Source organism: Hemitrygon akajei, chromosome 1, assembly GCF_048418815.1.
Source record: "Hemitrygon akajei chromosome 1, sHemAka1.3, whole genome shotgun sequence".
Taxonomy (NCBI): domain Eukaryota; kingdom Metazoa; phylum Chordata; class Chondrichthyes; order Myliobatiformes; family Dasyatidae; genus Hemitrygon; species Hemitrygon akajei.
In genome coordinates this window covers 201,700,769-201,719,918 of record NC_133124.1, presented here as the reverse complement: position 1 = coordinate 201,719,918, position 19,150 = coordinate 201,700,769, and positions in this window count along the sequence as shown.

Sequence of the window (19,150 nt, the reverse complement as noted above, 5' to 3'; positions counted from 1 at the left end):
GTCTAAGCCCTTCTGTAGCCTCTCTGCATTCTCAACACTACCTGCCGCTCCAGTATCTTCGTATCATCTGAAAATTTGGACACAAACCCATCAATTCCAACAGCCAAATCATTGACAATAACGGAAATAGCAGCGGTCCCAACGAAGTCCCCTGTGGAACATCACTACAAATCGACAACCAACCATAATAGGATTCTTTTATTCCCATTCTTTGCCTCTTACTAATCAGACAACACTCCATCCATGCTAGTATCCGTTCTTGTTACTTGTTACATACACTTGTTAGGGTGCATTCTCCAGATACCTTATGAGGTATCCGTAGCGTTCAGGCAGGAGCCGATGTCATCAGATAGTTCCCAATCTTCACAGAGTGTTTAGACACTCTGCAGTTGATGGGCCGGCAGTGGTGACCAAATCACTGCCCATCTGCTCCTGGTTTCCAGCTTTCCTCATCTCGCTTACTCCAAATCCAACAAGAGGCTCGTTCTGCCTCTTTCTTATCCTACGAGTGGCCTTTATTTGGCTCCTTTCAGCCAGGCCCAGAGCTGACAGCAACCGTCTTGCTGATTTGGCTGGGAGACCTCTGCAGCCGATCTCCACAGGGAACAAGCATGCCTGCCATCACTCGTCTTTGCACTCCTGCACTAAGGGCTGGCGCTCGCCTTTTCTCTTTCTTCTTTCTTTGCTGTCGAAGATGTTCTGCCCTCCGGAGTTTACACAGATGTTCCCGCAGCATGCTGGTTAAGTCCTTGATACCTTCTTTGTTGGCCGTTGAGCTGGTTTTAACCCTCTTGTTGAGCGTCTTTAATTTGCCTCCCAAGAAACGAACTTCCATTTCCCTCCTATTTGGTTGCCGCGGTAATTCGGCCTGACTTCTCCACTCCATTGTGCCAAATCGTCCCTTTGCTAGATCGTACGCTATGGTCGTGAGTGAGACAATCTTTCTGTGTACTGGTCCTGCAAAGGCAAGTGCTCAGTGATGCCTTCTAGATAATCACCAAGCTGCATCCAGGTGATGTTGTCTGACAATCTAGGCCATTTGATCCTGTCTTTTCTTGACGAATGGATTGGGGTAGCCGAGGGGGAGCTCACTTGGTCTGTTGTCTGGGGCGCAGGCAACTCAAGTGCGGAGAGATCTTCGGCTCTGTTGGGTGCTTCCTGGCTGACACTCTCCTCCGTCTCACCGGATACTAAGTCCGTGCGCTGCACTTGGGTCACCACTGATCCACATCTAGACTTGATCTGGTTTACTATCGGCTTCTTAATTTGTCAAGCAGCCTCACACATGGCATTTTGTCAAAGGCCTTCTGAAAATGCAAGTACACAATATCCACCAATTCTCCTTTGTCTATCCGGCATAATGTTCCTTCAAAGAATTCCAACTGATTTGTCAAGAAAGATTTCCCTTGAAATAAACCATGCTGACTCGGGCCTATTTGCTCATGTGCCATCAAGCACTCTGAAACCACATCCTTAACAATCGACTCGAAAATCTTCCGGCCGATTGACTGGACTATAATTTCCTTCCTTCTGCTCTCTGCAGTTCTGAAGAATGGAATGACATTTGCAATTTTCCAGTCCTCCAGATCCATGTCAGAATCCATTAATTCTTGACAGATCATTACTAATGCCTCCGCAGCTCTTCAGCCACCCCTTTCAGAACTCTGGGGTGTAGACTATCTGGTCCATGTGACTTATCTACCTTCAGTCCTTTCCGTTGCCCAAGCACATTCACTCCAGTAATCGCAACTTTACACACATCTGCCCCTGACACATTCCAACTTCCAGAAAAGTGCGGGTGTCTTTCACAGTGAAGACGGATACAAAATTCTAATTTAGTTCGTCCATCAGTTCTTTGATCCCCATTTCCACCTACAAGCATAATTTTCCTCGGGTCTAATAGCTACTCTTGCCTCTCTTTTACACTTTAGGTATCCGAAAAAAACTTCAGGCATTCTCTTCAATTTTATTGACTAGCTTAACTTCCTGTTCCATCTTTTGCTTCATTATGACTATTTAGTTGCCATCTGCTGGTTTTTAAAACCTTCCCAATTCTCTAACGTCCGACTAATTTTTGCACTATTATATGCCCTCTATTTGGCTTTTATGTTGGCCTTGGTTTCATTTGTCAGCTGTGGTTGCTTCATCCTGCCTTTAGGATACTTCTTCTTTGTGATATTTCTATCAGGGGCTTTCTGAGCTCCGGCCATTGTTGCTCTGCCATCATCCCTGCTCGTGTTTTCTTCCAATCAATTATGGCCAGGTCCTCTCTTATATCTCTGTTATTGCCTTTCTTCCACTGTAATTTTGGTGCATCTGACCTTTGCTTAATCTGCTTAATTTGCAGGGTAAATTCGATTATATGATGTTGACTTGCCCCCGTTTCTTATACCTTAAGATCGCTGCCTAATTTTGGTTCATTGCACAACACCCGGTCAAGAAGAGCTGATTCTCTAGTGATGTTTATCCATTGTAATTTGTAGACCTCTCAGCCTGTTCTTTTGATTCAATGTGGATCTTGGATGTTGAGGTCCCAGCTATAATCTTCTTTCAGACATGATACTGTGGACCCACCATCTCATACATGCGATCCTGTTGACTGCAATTTTGCCCTATTATCAGCCTCTCCTTGCTAGGAGTCTTACTGCTCACTGCCTTTGTTCCTGAACCATCTACCCCATCCTCAGCTCTATCACTCCAGTTCCAATCTCCCTGCCAAATTACTGTAAACTCTTGCAGACAGCTCTAACATATCTGCCCACAGGGATTTTGGTTCCCCTTGGGATCGGATGCAGCCTGTACCCCTTGTACAGATCGTACCTTCCCCAGAAGAGATCCCAATAATGCAGAAATCTAAAGCCCTGCCCCGTGCATCAGTTCGTCAGATATCCATTCATCTGATTAATCAAATTATGCTATTCTTACCCTCACTGGTGTGTGTCACTGGCAGCGATCCAGAAATTACTGCCCTGGAGCCCCTGCTTTTCATGGTTTTACCTGGCTCCCTAAAATCTCTCTTAAGGACATTGTCACCTTTCCTACCAATATCATTGGGACCAATATGTACCTAGACGTCTGGATGCTCACCTTCCCCCTTCAAAATACTGTTGACCTGATCGGGGACGTCACTGACACTAGAACATGCCATCCAGATGTCTCCATAACGACTGCAGAATCTCGTCTCTATTCCTCTGACTTTGGGATCTCCTAACACCATTGCAGTCCTCTCCACTTCCGTTCTCTTCTAAGCCACAGCACCGGACTTAATGCTAGAAATCATAGAGGGATATAGTAGAGGAACGGGACCTCCAATCTGTGTCAATGATAAAGTAACAATTTTATTCCAACTTTAATCCTATTTTATTCTGACACATTCACATCAGCTCCCCAGCCTCTTCATGTTTGATGAATGAGTAAAACCTGGAGCACTGGTGCCGCGTGAGAATATTTCAGTAAGGTATTTGATAAGGTTCCCCAGCCAAAGCTCATTCAGAAAGTAATGATGCATGGGATCCAAGGAGACATTGTTTTATGGATATAGACCTGGCTTGCCTACAGAAAGCAAAGTGTCGTTCTAGGTAGTTCATATCCTGCATGGAGAACGATGACCAGTGGTGTTCCGCACGGATCTCTTCTGGGACCCCCTCCTGGTTGTGATTTTTATAAATGACCGGGATGAGGAAGTAGAAGGGTGGTTTAGTAAGTTTGCTGCTGATACAAAAGTTGTGGGTGCAGCAGATTTTCTGGACTGTTGTCAGAGGTCAGAGGTTAATCTTTTTACACAGAGAGTGGTGGTTGCGTGGAATTCACTGCCAGGGACAGTGGTAGAGATGGAGACAATAGTGTCTTTAAAAAGACGCCCAGATTGGTACATGAAGCTCAGAAAAATTGAGAGCTGTGCGGTAGGGGAATTAGAACATAGAACATAGAAATCTAAAGCACATTACAGGCCCATTGGCCCATAATGTTGTGCTGACTGTGTAACCGACTGTAGAAACTGCCTAGAATTTCCCTTCCGCAAAGCCCTCTATGTTTCTCAGCTCCATTCTTGGCAGTTTCTGCAGTAGGTTATATTGTCGGCAGAGGTTTATGGGCCGAAGGGTCAGTAATCTGCAGAAGAGTTCTATCATCTCTATAAAAATGTAAAACGTCTACACAAACAGAACCGGAATTAGGATTCAACAAGGATTTCTGCAGCTGTGAGGCAGCAGCTTTACTCTCTGCAGCCCTTCCTTCACTCTTGCCCAGCACCGTAAACCAGGCTGGAGGAGTTCTCTGAGAAACATTTGAAACCACTTGTGTAACTGAGAAGTCAATTGAAAGTGAGAGAGATAAAATATAAGGTTGTTCTTGTCTAACCATTTACTTGAACTAAAACTCCTGATGCCCTGTTCCTTCCTTTTCTCCTATTGTCCACTGTCTACTCTGATCAGATTCCTTCTTCGTCAGTAACAGTGTGCGTTTTTCTTTTCCACTTATTTCACACCTTCTCACTTCATCCCTCTCTCCCACCAGCTAAAGAAAGCAGTCATTGGCTGTCCTGAAGAAGGGTCTCTTCCTAAAATGTCAACTGTTCATTCCCTTCCACAGATGCTACCTGGCTAGCTGAGTTCTTCCACCTCATTGTGTGCGTCACCTACTCCCGAACCCTCCACACAAATGAAATGAACTGTCGTGGGAAAAGAATCAAAACAGAAGTAGATACATTGTTGGAAGAATGTCATTTACAAGATTCATCATTCACAATGCAGAATAGTTTGAAAGTGGCTTCTCAGTTTGAAAGGGTGGTAAAGAGCCTTTTTGCAACTCTGGCCTTCATAGAGTACGGAGAGAGGAAATGAGAAGATATATTAAATTATATAATACTAAAGTTGTACTAGCAAACCTGTATGCTCCCAATTTTGATGATGTTAATTTTTTTGAACGTTTTTTCTCCTCACTACCAGATTTAAACTCATACCCTCTTATATTGGGTGGCGATTTTAATTGTTGGTTAGATCCTAATTTGGATCGATCGTCTTCTGTTACTAGATTACCTACTAAATCTGCCTTAGCTATTCACTCTTTTCTCTCTAATTATGGTATCTCTGATATATGGCGTTTCCTTCATCCTACTGAGAGAGAGTATTCTTTTTTTTCACATGTTCACCATACCGTTACTAGAATTGACTACTTTTTACTTGATAATCAACTTATTCCATTTGTCTATTCTTGTGATTATCAGTGTATACTGATTTCTGACCATGCCCCAATTACTTTGTCTTTAAATTTTCCTGGTCTCCCTCAGAGGAATAAACACTGGCATTTTGACTCGACTTTATTATCGGATGATGATTTTCTAAAATTTATTAAGGATCAGATAACCTTTTATTTTAACACCAATACGTCATCTGAAATGTCATCCCAGATTGTCTGGGATGCCATGAAAGCATATTTGAGGGGTCAAATAATCTCCTATACAGCAAATCTTAATAGAAAGTCCTGTGAAGATCGATTAGACCTCATTAATCAGATTAAAGAATTAGATCAACTGTATGCTCAAACTAAGAATCCTGAATTATACAAGAAGCGTGTAGAACTTCAAACTAAATTTAATCTTTTGTCTACTCAACCTGTTGAACGCCAACTTCTTGAAAGTAAGAGTCGCTTTTATATTCATGGTGACAAATCTGGTAAATTTCTAGTCAATCAGCTGAGGCGTTCCAAAGCTAAACATGTTACGTATTCAGGCAACAATAAATATAGATGAGATATGCAAGGGTTTAACAACAAATAACACGTTTATTAAACACTGAAACAAACCCCCTCAAAAGTAAACAAACCCAAACGTAACCGGAAAACAGCTGCTGTGCGACACATTCACAGTTCTTAATAGCTTTGCAGTCCCAAACAGTCTTTAAAGCGGTATTGAAAAAAAACAGTTCTTTAAAACGGTATGCCGAAAGTTCAAAGGCTCACAGTACTTTTAAAAGGAGAGACTTTTTAAAGCGATGTAAATTCTCTTCCACGTCGATGTCCTTCGATTCCCCGGCGTCGAACTTTCCCACGAAGAGTTTTATTAAATATAATGGCTTAAAAGGTACTGACCTTCCTTCCACACTATTCTCAATCCTTTCTGGTCAACCCAGGGATTAACAACGAGAATAGTCAACGAAATCCTTCCGAATGAGGATCAAACAAGGTCGAAATCAATCCACCGTCGAAAATCGATTTTCCTCGATCTCCATCTTCCAAACTTTTGTTCACTCTCCATCAGCAAAGAAACCGTTGGCAGTGACCTTTTAAACTTTAGGCATTATATAAAACTTCATTTTTAACTAAACTGCGTCATCACATTAAATCACGCAATGACATGAAGTCATCTTGGCAAATTCCGCCACGAACTGCCCCACCTGACAGGGTGGGTCTTCCTTTTATACCCTGTAGAAAAAACCTGTCACATGACCTCTACTGGCGGGAAAATGACATCACTCCACCATCACAAAACCATTACCTCATGTCCAGTATAACTTCAACCCCAGTCACGTGACAAGGGTACCACTGTCACGTGTCACGGGTACGTAACACCTCTCTCCAAAAAAATATTTTTGGTCTGACAAGAACAAAAATTTTAACAATTTCTTACAAAAAAAAAACAAATGTATAAATTATATAACATACACAATATACAATACAGTAGGAGTGTTACAATAAAAAAACCACTCCAAACAAAAAAGAAATATTACATTGTACATTCAACATCGAGATAGACAATCAGCAACCACATTATCTTTACCTTTAATATGAGTTATCACAATATTGTACTCTTGTAACATCAAACTCCAATTTAACAATCTTCTGTTTTTGTTTTTCATCTTACTCAGAAAAACTAACGGATTATGATCAGTGTAAACAATAAGTGGTTTTTGAGTTGTACCAACATATACCTCAAAATATTCTAAAGCCAAAACAAGAGATAACAATTCTTTCTCTATTGTTGAATAGTTTCTTTGATGCTTATTAAATTTCTTAGAAAAGTAAGCTACTGGATGATCAACCTCATCACCCTCATTCCTTTGCATCAATACTGCTCCCGCAGCTTCATCACTAGCATCTACAGCTAATGAAAAAGGTTTTTCAAAGTCAGGTGCCTTAAGCACAGGTTGTTGACATATCATTGTTTTCAATTTTTCAAATGCTTCCTGACAAGGCACTGTCCACACAAACTTTACATTCTTCTGCAGAAGATTAGTTAATGGAAGGGCAACATTAGCAAAATTCTTACAAAATTTTCTATAATATCCTACCATTCCCAAAAATCTTCTGAGAGTTTTTTTCCCCGTCGGAGTGGGAATCTCTAAAATTGCCTGAACTTTTGCCTGAACAGGAGCTACCTTACCTTGACCTACAACATAACCAAGGTAAGTCACAGTGGCATGTCCAAATTCACTCTTGGCTAAATTAATAGTCAAGTTAGCTTTTGAAAGCTTTTCAAACAATTTCTCCACCGCAATTACGTGTGCTTCCCAAGTATCATTTCCTGTCACTAAATCATCAATATAAGCATCAGTATCTTTCAATTCCTGAATCGCAGAATTAATCATCCTCTGGAAAGTACCTGGGGCATTCTTCATCCCAAATGGAAGAACATTATACTCATATAACCCAGATGGAGTTACAAATGCAGAAATCTCTCTACCTCTGTCCGTTAATGGAACACACCAATACCCTTTCAATAAATCAATCTTTGTAAGGAACTTTGCTTTCCCAACTTTATCTACACAATCATCTACTCTAGGAATTGGATAAGCATCTGTTTTCGTTACAGCATTCACCTTCCTATAGTCCGTACAAAACCTAATACTACCATCAGGGTTTGGCACCATAACACATGGCGAACTCAAATTCGAGTTAGAATGTCTAATAATATCATTCTCTAACATGTATTCAATTTCTTTCTCAGCAAGTTCACATTTTTCCATGTTCATCCTATATGGATGTTGTTTAATAGGTTTGGCATCTCCAACATCTACATCATGTGAAGCTATAGTAGTCCTTCTCGGAACATCTGGAAACAAATCCTTATACTTAAAAATCAATTCCTTCATCTGTTGTTTCTGCTCTAGCTGTAAATGTGCTAATTTCTCATCCATAGTTTCCAAAATGGTCGAATTAGGTAACCTAACAGAAACAATGTTAGATTTAGAATGAAAGTCAGATGAATCATCTATCATGTTCCCAGTTAAATCAAACTCATTCTCACTAACCACAACAGTCACAGTATCAGATTGTTTCTCAAAATATGTTTTAATCATATTTATGTGGCAAAGTTGTGTTGACCTTCTGCGATCTGGAGTTTTTATTACGTAATCCACATCATTGATTCTAGACACAATTTCATAAGGTCCATGAAATCTAGCTTGTAAAGGATTTGTCTGCACTGGGAAAAGAACCAACACCTTATCTCCAGGCTTAAACATCCTCATCCTAGCTTCCTTATCATACCAAGTTTTCATTTTCTCCTGAGCCAACTTTAAATTTTCCTTGGCTAAACTACAAGCTTTATGTAACCTGTCCTTAAATTTCAAAACATAGTCCAACAAATTAGTATGCACTTCCTTACTAATCCACTTTTCCTTCAATAAAGCTAAAGGTCCTCTAACTCTATGCCCAAACACAAGTTCAAATGGACTAAAACCTAAAGATTCCTGTACCGATTCCCTTACTGCAAATAAAAGTAAGCTTATACTCTCATCCCAGTCACTTTCACTCTCCACACAATATGTCCTAATCATATTCTTGAGAGTAGAATGAAACCTCTCCAAGGCACCTTGCGATTCTGGATGGTATGCAGACGAAGTGATTTGCTTAGCTCCCAATTTATAAACTATCTGTTGAAACAATCCAGACATAAAATTACTACCTTGATCAGTTTGTATTTCCTTAGGCAATCCAAAATAAGTAAAGAATTTTATAAGAGCCTTCGTCACAGTTTTAGCTTTTATATTCCTAAGTGGTACTGCCTCTGGAAACCTAGACGAAGTACACATGATAGTCAACAAATACTGATAACCAGTTTTTGTCTTTGGTAATGGACCAACACAATCTACAATAACTTTAGAAAACGGTTCACCAAATGCTGGAATAAGTTGTAATGGAGCTACTGGTGTAACCTGATTTGGCTTCCCCACAATTTGACAAGTATGGCACGTCTTACAAAACATTGCCACATCTTTTCTTAAACCAGGCCAGTAAAAGTGTTTTAAAACCTTGTCCACAGTTTTCCTTACCCCTTGATGTCTACCTAAAGGCACACTATGAGCTAAAGTCAAAATCTCATTTCGATAAACTTTAGGAACAACTACCTGATAAACAACATTCCATTCCTCACTTGCAGGAATTGTAGGCGACCTCCACTTCCTCATCAACACTCCTTTTTCCAAGTAATATCCTACTGACACCTTCTCAATTTCACTACCTAGTAAAGCTTGTTCCCTTAATTTTACAATCTCAGGATCTCTATTCTGCTCTGCTATAATCTCCTTCCGAGACAGAGATAAATCTTCATAGTCAGACTTACTCCCAGAATCTTCTTCAAACAACGAAGGTAAGAAAGTCTCTGACACATCCTCAAAACTCGAATCCTGAGTCGAACAGTCATGAGTAACAACCTCATTCTGCACATCAATTTTTTTAGCCATCGCTCTAGTCACAACACAGGAAGAATCTGTTTTAGAATTCACCTCTGGTTCCTCTGATTCCATTGTCAAATGCACTTCAGGAAAAACTTGTCCACCTGCCAAGTCATTACCTAACAATAAAGAAATACCCTTCACAGGTAAGCTATGCTGTAGTCCTACTTTAACAAATCCTGTAACTAACCCTGACTTTAAATTTACTTCATGTAAATGTACAGGCATAAAATCACTTCCAACACCTCTTATGTAATTTACCTCACCAGTATCACTCTCTTCATTAAACTTCAACACAATATCTAACATCAGTGATTGAGAAGCTCCAGTATCCCTAAGAATTTTTATTGGCACCAGAGTAGATCCTTCTTTCAAAGATACAAACTCTTCAGTTATAAAATGATCGTATCCCTTTCTAACTTTGTCAGACTCTAACAAATCCTCATTTGTGTTTACCAAACCCTGTAACTTTACAGGTGCTTCAGTATGTTGCACACAAGCATCTGGAACTGCTTCCTTCTCTTTCTTTTGCAATTTGAAACAGTTAGCTATTACATGGCCAGGTTTCTTACAATAGTTACAAATAAGACCAAACTGTCTTTCCTTCACAGGTTTTCCTTCCTCCTTACCTCTCTCATTAACCTCTGATTTAATTTCTGATTTACCTTGAGTCTCCATATTATTTTTCCTCTTAAAAATTCTACCCTGAGGAAATTTATTCTTATGGATTAAAACATACTCATCAGCTAATCTAGCACAGTCCTGCAATTTATCAGTATCCCTCTCATTTAAGTAGGTCCTTACTTCAACAGGAATGCTTCTTTTAAATTCCTCCATCAAAATCAGCTCTCTCAATGTATCATAGTCCTCATTTACATTTTTAGAAGAAACCCATCTCTCAAAACACATAGCTTTATCATAGGCAAATTCCACATAAGTCTTTTCCACAGACTTTTTCAAACTCCTGAATCTTTCCCTATACGCTTCTGGGACTAATTCGTATGCTTTGAGAATATTCGTTTTCACAATATCATAATCTAATGCTTGCGCAGCAGTTAAAGCTGTGTAAACTTGTCGTGCCTTGCCTTTAATCACACTCTGTAACAACACTGACCATTTATCTTTCGGCCACTCTGACATCCGAGCAATAGTTTCAAAATGTTGAAAATATCTTTCCACTTCTGTTTCACTAAATGGAGGGACCAATTTAATTTCTTGGCTAGCAACAAACGGTTTTTTAAAATCAGAAGACTGATTCCCAGACCTTAATTTCGCCATTGCATATTCAAAATCTCTCTGCTTTTGTTCAGCTTCCATTTTACACCTCTCTAACATCATTTGTTCAATTTGCAACTGCATCTCCAGATTACTTATTGGAAACGATTCTAAAATCGATTCATCAAAATGACCCGAAGCCACAAAATGTGATGTGATCTTTCTCTGTATTACAGCTTTTGATGTAGTCGCCAAAATACCTTTAAGTTGCAATCTCTTAGCAATCTCAGATACTTCAATTTTTTTCGCCGTCGCTAACAAATCCGCGTCTGGCGAATCCAGAAACTCATCAATATTCATCGTTGCCGAATACCACTCACAAGCCAAACAAACAAAAAAGAAACCGAGCAATCCCCGTTACCAAAACACCAATTCAAAATTCAAAAAACATTTTAAACTCAAAACGATCCAATCCCGGACGAGCCCCCATAATTAATGTTACGTATTCAGGCAACAATAAATATAGATGAGATATGCAAGGGTTTAACAACAAATAACACGTTTATTAAACACTGAAACAAACCCCCTCAAAAGTAAACAAACCCAAACGTAACCGGAAAACAGCTGCTGTGCGACACATTCACAGTTCTTAATAGCTTTGAGTCCCAAACAGTCTTTAAAGTGGTATTGAAAAAAAACAGTTCTTTAAAACGGTATGCCGAAAGTTCAAAAGCTCACAGTACTTTTAAAAGGAGAGACTTTTTAAAGCGATGTAAATTCTCTTCCACGTCGATGTCCTTCGATTCCCCAGCGTCGAACTTTCCCACGAAGAGTTTTATTAAATATAACGGCTTAAAAGGTATTGACCTTCCTTCCACACTATTCTCAATCCTTTCTGGTCAACCCTGGGATTAACAACGAGAATAGTCAACGAAATCCTTCCGAATGAGGATCAAACAAGGTCGAAATCAATCCACCTTCGAAAATCGATTTTCCTCGATCTCCATCTTCCAAACTTTTGTTCACTCTCCATCAGCAAAGAAACCGTTGGCAGTGACCTTTTAAACTTTAGGCATTATATAAAACTTCATTTTTAACTAAACTGCGTCATCACATTAAATCACGCAATGACATGAAGTCATCTTGGCAAATTCCGCCACGAACTGCCCCACCTGACAGGGTGGGTCTTCCTTTTATACCCTGTAGAAAAAACCTGTCACATGACCTCTACTGGCGGGAAAATGACATCACTCCACCATCACAAAACCATTACCTCATGTCCAGTATAACTTCAACCCCAGTCACGTGACAAGGGTACCACTGTCACGTGTCACGGGTACGTAACACCTCCCTCCAAAAAAATATTTTTGGTCTGACAAGAACAAAAATTTTAACAATTTCTTACAAAAAAAAAACAAATGTATAAATTATATAACATACACAATATACAATACAGTAGGAGTGTTACAATAAAAAAACCCACTCCAAACAAAAAAGAAATATTACATTGTACATTCAACATCGAGATAGACAATCAGCAACCACATTATCTTTACCTTTAATATGAGTTATCACAATATTGTACTCTTGTAACATCAAACTCCAATTTAACAATCTTCTGTTTTTGTTTTTCATCTTACTCAGAAAAACTAACGGATTATGATCAGTGTAAACAATAAGTGGTTTTTGAGTTGTACCAACATATACCTCAAAATATTCTAAAGCCAAAACAAGAGATAACAATTCTTTCTCTATTGTTGAATAGTTTCTTTGATGCTTATTAAATTTCTTAGAAAAGTAAGCTACTGGATGATCAACCTCATCACCCTCATTCCTTTGCATCAATACTGCTCCCGCAGCTTCATCACTAGCATCTACAGCTAATGAAAAAGGTTTTTCAAAGTCAGGTGCCTTAAGCACAGGTTGTTGACATATCATTGTTTTCAATTTTTCAAATGCTTCCTGACAAGGCACTGTCCACACAAACTTTACATTCTTCTGCAGAAGATTAGTTAATGGAAGGGCAACATTAGCAAAATTCTTACAAAATTTTCTATAATATCCTACCATTCCCAAAAATCTTCTGAGAGTTTTTTTCCCCGTCGGAGTGGGAATCTCTAAAATTGCCTGAACTTTTGCCTGAACAGGAGCTACCTTACCTTGACCTACAACATAACCAAGGTAAGTCACAGTGGCATGTCCAAATTCACTCTTGGCTAAATTAATAGTCAAGTTAGCTTTTGAAAGCTTTTCAAACAATTTCTCCACCGCAATTACGTGTGCTTCCCAAGTATCATTTCCTGTCACTAAATCATCAATATAAGCATCAGTATCTTTCAATTCCTGAATCGCAGAATTAATCATCCTCTGGAAAGTACCTGGGGCATTCTTCATCCCAAATGGAAGAACATTATACTCATATAACCCAGATGGAGTTACAAATGCAGAAATCTCTCTACCTCTGTCCGTTAATGGAACACACCAATACCCTTTCAATAAATCAATCTTTGTAAGGAACTTTGCTTTCCCAACTTTATCTACACAATCATCTACTCTAGGAATTGGATAAGCATCTGTTTTCGTTACAGCATTCACCTTCCTATAGTCCGTACAAAACCTAATACTACCATCAGGTTTTGGCACCATAACACATGGCGAACTCAAATTCGAGTTAGAATGTCTAATAATATCATTCTCTAACATGTATTCAATTTCTTTCTCAGCAAGTTCACATTTTTCCATGTTCATCCTATATGGATGTTGTTTAATAGGTTTGGCATCTCCAACATCTACATCATGTGAAGCTATAGTAGTCCTTCTCGGAACATCTGGAAACAAATCCTTATACTTAAAAATCAATTCCTTCATCTGTTGTTTCTGCTCTAGCTGTAAATGTGCTAATTTCTCATCCATAGTTTCCAAAATGGTCGAATTAGGTAACCTAACAGAAACAATGTTAGATTTAGAATGAAAGTCAGATGAATCATCTATCATGTTCCCAGTTAAATCAAACTCATTCTCACTAACCACAACAGTCACAGTATCAGATTGTTTCTCAAAAATATGTTTTAATCATATTTATGTGGCAAAGTTGTGTTGACCTTCTGCGATCTGGAGTTTTTATTACGTAATCCACATCATTGATTCTAGACACAATTTCATAAGGTCCATGAAATCTAGCTTGTAAAGGATTTGTCTGCACTGGGAAAAGAACCAACACCTTATCTCCAGGCTTAAACATCCTCATCCTAGCTTCCTTATCATACCAAGTTTTCATTTTCTCCTGAGCCAACTTTAAATTTTCCTTGGCTAAACTACAAGCTTTATGTAACCTGTCCTTAAATTTCAAAACATAGTCCAACAAATTAGTATGCACTTCCTTACTAATCCACTTTTCCTTCAATAAAGCTAAAGGTCCTCTAACTCTATGCCCAAACACAAGTTCAAATGGACTAAAACCTAAAGATTCCTGTACCGATTCCCTTACTGCAAATAAAAGTAAGCTTATACTCTCATCCCAGTCACTTTCACTCTCCACACAATATGTCCTAATCATATTCTTGAGAGTAGAATGAAACCTCTCCAAGGCACCTTGCGATTCTGGATGGTATGCAGACGAAGTGATTTGCTTAGCTCCCAATTTATAAACTATCTGTTGAAACAATCCAGACATAAAATTACTACCTTGATCAGTTTGTATTTCCTTAGGCAATCCAAAATAAGTAAAGAATTTTATAAGAGCCTTCGTCACAGTTTTAGCTTTTATATTCCTAAGTGGTACTGCCTCTGGAAACCTAGACGAAGTACACATGATAGTCAACAAATACTGATAACCAGTTTTTGTCTTTGGTAATGGACCAACACAATCTACAATAACTTTAGAAAACGGTTCACCAAATGCTGGAATAAGTTGTAATGGAGCTACTGGTGTAACCTGATTTGGCTTCCCCACAATTTGACAAGTATGGCACGTCTTACAAAACATTGCCACATCTTTTCTTAAACCAGGCCAGTAAAAGTGTTTTAAAACCTTGTCCACAGTTTTCCTTACCCCTTGATGTCTACCTAAAGGCACACTATGAGCTAAAGTCAAAATCTCATTTCGATAAACTTTAGGAACAACTACCTGATAAACAACATTCCATTCCTCACTTGCAGGAATTGTAGGCGACCTCCACTTCCTCATCAACACTCCTTTTTCCAAGTAATATCCTACTGACACCTTCTCAATTTCACTACCTAGTAAAGCTTGTTCCCTTAATTTTACAATCTCAGGATCTCTATTCTGCTCTGCTATAATCTCCTTCCGAGACAGAGATAAATCTTCATAGTCAGACTTACTCCCAGAATCTTCTTCAAACAACGAAGGTAAGAAAGTCTCTGACACATCCTCAAAACTCGAATCCTGAGTCGAACAGTCATGAGTAACAACCTCATTCTGCACATCAATTTTTTTAGCCATCGCTCTAGTCACAACACAGGAAGAATCTGTTTTAGAATTCACCTCTGGTTCCTCTGATTCCATTGTCAAATGCACTTCAGGAAAAACTTGTCCACCTGCCAAGTCATTACCTAACAATAAAGAAATACCCTTCACAGGTAAGCTATGCTGTAGTCCTACTTTAACAAATCCTGTAACTAACCCTGACTTTAAATTTACTTCATGTAAATGTACAGGCATAAAATCACTTCCAACACCTCTTATGTAATTTACCTCACCAGTATCACTCTCTTCATTAAACTTCAACACAATATCTAACATCAGTGATTGAGAAGCTCCAGTATCCCTAAGAATTTTTATTGGCACCAGAGTAGATCCTTCTTTCAAAGATACAAACTCTTCAGTTATAAAATGATCGTATCCCTTTCTAACTTTGTCAGACTCTAACAAATCCTCATTTGTGTTTACCAAACCCTGTAACTTTACAGGTGCTTCAGTATGTTGCACACAAGCATCTGGAACTGCTTCCTTCTCTTTCTTTTGCAATTTGAAACAGTTAGCTATTACATGGCCAGGTTTCTTACAATAGTTACAAATAAGACCAAACTGTCTTTCCTTCACAGGTTTTCCTTCCTCCTTACCTCTCTCATTAACCTCTGATTTAATTTCTGATTTACCTTGAGTCTCCATATTATTTTTCCTCTTAAAAATTCTACCCTGAGGAAATTTATTCTTATGGATTAAAACATACTCATCAGCTAATCTAGCACAGTCCTGCAATTTATCAGTATCCCTCTCATTTAAGTAGGTCCTTACTTCAACAGGAATGCTTCTTTTAAATTCCTCCATCAAAATCAGCTCTCTCAATGTATCATAGTCCTCATTTACATTTTTAGAAGAAACCCATCTCTCAAAACACATAGCTTTATCATAGGCAAATTCCACATAAGTCTTTTCCACAGACTTTTTCAAACTCCTGAATCTTTCCCTATACGCTTCTGGGACTAATTCGTATGCTTTGAGAATATTCGTTTTCACAATATCATAATCTAATGCTTGCGCAGCAGTTAAAGCTGTGTAAACTTGTCGTGCCTTGCCTTTAATCACACTCTGTAACAACACTGACCATTTATCTTTCGGCCACTCTGACATCCGAGCAATAGTTTCAAAATGTTGAAAATATCTTTCCACTTCTGTTTCACTAAATGGAGGGACCAATTTAATTTCTTGGCTAGCAACAAACGGTTTTTTAAAATCAGAAGACTGATTCCCAGACCTTAATTTCGCCATTGCATATTCAAAATCTCTCTGCTTTTGTTCAGCTTCCATTTTACACCTCTCTAACATCATTTGTTCAATTTGCAACTGCATCTCCAGATTACTTATTGGAAACGATTCTAAAATCGATTCATCAAAATGACCCGAAGCCACAAAATGTGATGTGATCTTTCTCTGTATTACAGCTTTTGATGTAGTCGCCAAAATACCTTTAAGTTGCAATCTCTTAGCAATCTCAGATACTTCAGTTTTTTTCGCCGTCGCTAACAAATCCGCGTCTGGCGAATCCAGAAACTCATCAATATTCATCGTTGCCGAATACCACTCACAAGCCAAACAAACAAAAAAGAAACCGAGCAATCCCCGTTACCAAAACACCAATTCAAAATTCAAAAAACATTTTAAACTCAAAACGATCCAATCCCGGACGAGCCCCCATAATTAATGTTACGTATTCAGGCAACAATAAATATAGATGAGATATGCAAGGGTTTAACAACAAATAACACGTTTATTAAACACTGAAACAAACCCCCTCAAAAGTAAACAAACCCAAACGTAACCGGAAAACAGCTGCTGTGCGACACATTCACAGTTCTTAATAGCTTTGAGTCCCAAACAGTCTTTAAAGTGGTATTGAAAAAAAACAGTTCTTTAAAACGGTATGCCGAAAGTTCAAAAGCTCGCAGTACTTTTAAAAGGAGAGACTTTTTAAAGCGATGTAAATTCTCTTCCATGTCGATGTCCTTCGATTCCCCAGCGTCGAACTTTCCCACGAAGAGTTTTATTAAATATAACGGCTTAAAAGGTACTGACCTTCCTTCCACACTATTCTCAATCCTTTCTGGTCAACCCTGGGATTAACAACGAGAATAGTCAACGAAATCCTTCCGAATGAGGATCAAACAAGGTCGAAATCAATCCACCTTCGAAAATCGATTTTCCTCGATCTCCATCTTCCAAACTTTTGTTCACTCTCCATCAGCAAAGAAACCGTTGGCAGTGACCTTTTAAACTTTAGGCATTATATAAAACTTCATTTTTAACTAAACTGCGTCATCACATTAAATCACGCAATGACATGAAGTCATCTTGGCAAATTCCGCCACGAACTGCCCCACCTGACAGGGTGGGTCTTCCTTTTATACCCTGTAGAAAAAACCTGTCACATGACCTCTACTGGCGGGAAAATGACATCACTCCACCATCACAAAACCATTACCTCATGTCCAGTATAACTTCAACCCCAGTCACGTGACAAGGGTACCACTGTCACGTGTCACGGGTACGTAACAAACAACATATTACAAAGTTCCGGAAGGAGAATGGAGACTTTACATCGGATCACTTAGAAATCAATGACGTATTTACATTTTTTTATTCTCGACTTTATTCCTCTGAATCTCTGAATGAGAATATCTCTGTTGATCATTTTTTTAAATAATCTGAATATTCCTTCGCTTTCATCTGATCTTAAAACCAAACTTAATGAGCCTATATCATCAGAAGAAATATCTTTTGCAATTTCTGCGTTGTCTTCAGGGAAATCTCCTGGACCTGATGGGTTCCCCGTAGAATTTTATAAATCATTCTCTTCACTTCTTTCTCTTCAGTTATTCTCAGTATTATCTGACTTGTTTAATTACGGTAAATTGCCACCCTTTTTTAAAGAGGCATCTATTATACTTTTATTAAAAAAGCGTAAAGACCCAACAGAGTGTTCCTCATACAGGCCGATCTCTTTGCTTAACGTTGATGTTAAAATCTTGGCCAAAGCTTTGGCTTATAGATTAGAAACTGTTATTCCCTCTATTATTTCTGATGATCAAACTGGTTTTATTAAAAACCGTCTTCCTTTTTTTAATATTCGGCGTTTATTTAACATTTTATATTCACCTTCAACTGAGATTCCTGAATGTGTTATTTCCCTCGATGCGGAGAAAGCATTTGATTGTATAGAGTGGGACTACCTTTTTGCAGTTTTAGAAAAATTTGACTTCGGTCAAAGTTTTATCTCTTGGATCAAATTGCTGTATCTGTGTCCTATTGCCTCTGTTTTGACTAATTTTCAGAAATCCCAGTTATTTAACCTCAAACGTGGCACCCGTCAGCGATGCCCTTTAAGTCCCTTTCTCTTTGATTTGACTATAGAACCTTTGGCAATAGCATTTCGAAACTGTCCTGAATTGACCGGGATTTGGAGGGGGGGGGGGGGTGTTGAGCATAAAGTTTCTCTTTATGCTGATGACTTATTACTTTTTCTTTCAAATCCGTCTACATCCTTACCTCCAATGTTTTCACTTCTTGATCAGTTTAGCCAGTTTTCTGGCTATAAACTCAACTTACATAAGAGTGAACTTTTCCCAATTAATAAAGAAGCACAAGAATTAACATTTCGTGATCTCCCTTTTAAAGTAGTTCATAATCAATTTACTTATCTTGGGATTACAGTCACAAGGAAGTTTAAAGATCTTTTTCGTGAAAATTTTGCCAATCTTTTATATACTACAAAACAGAGTCTGTTACAATGGTCACCTCTATCTAT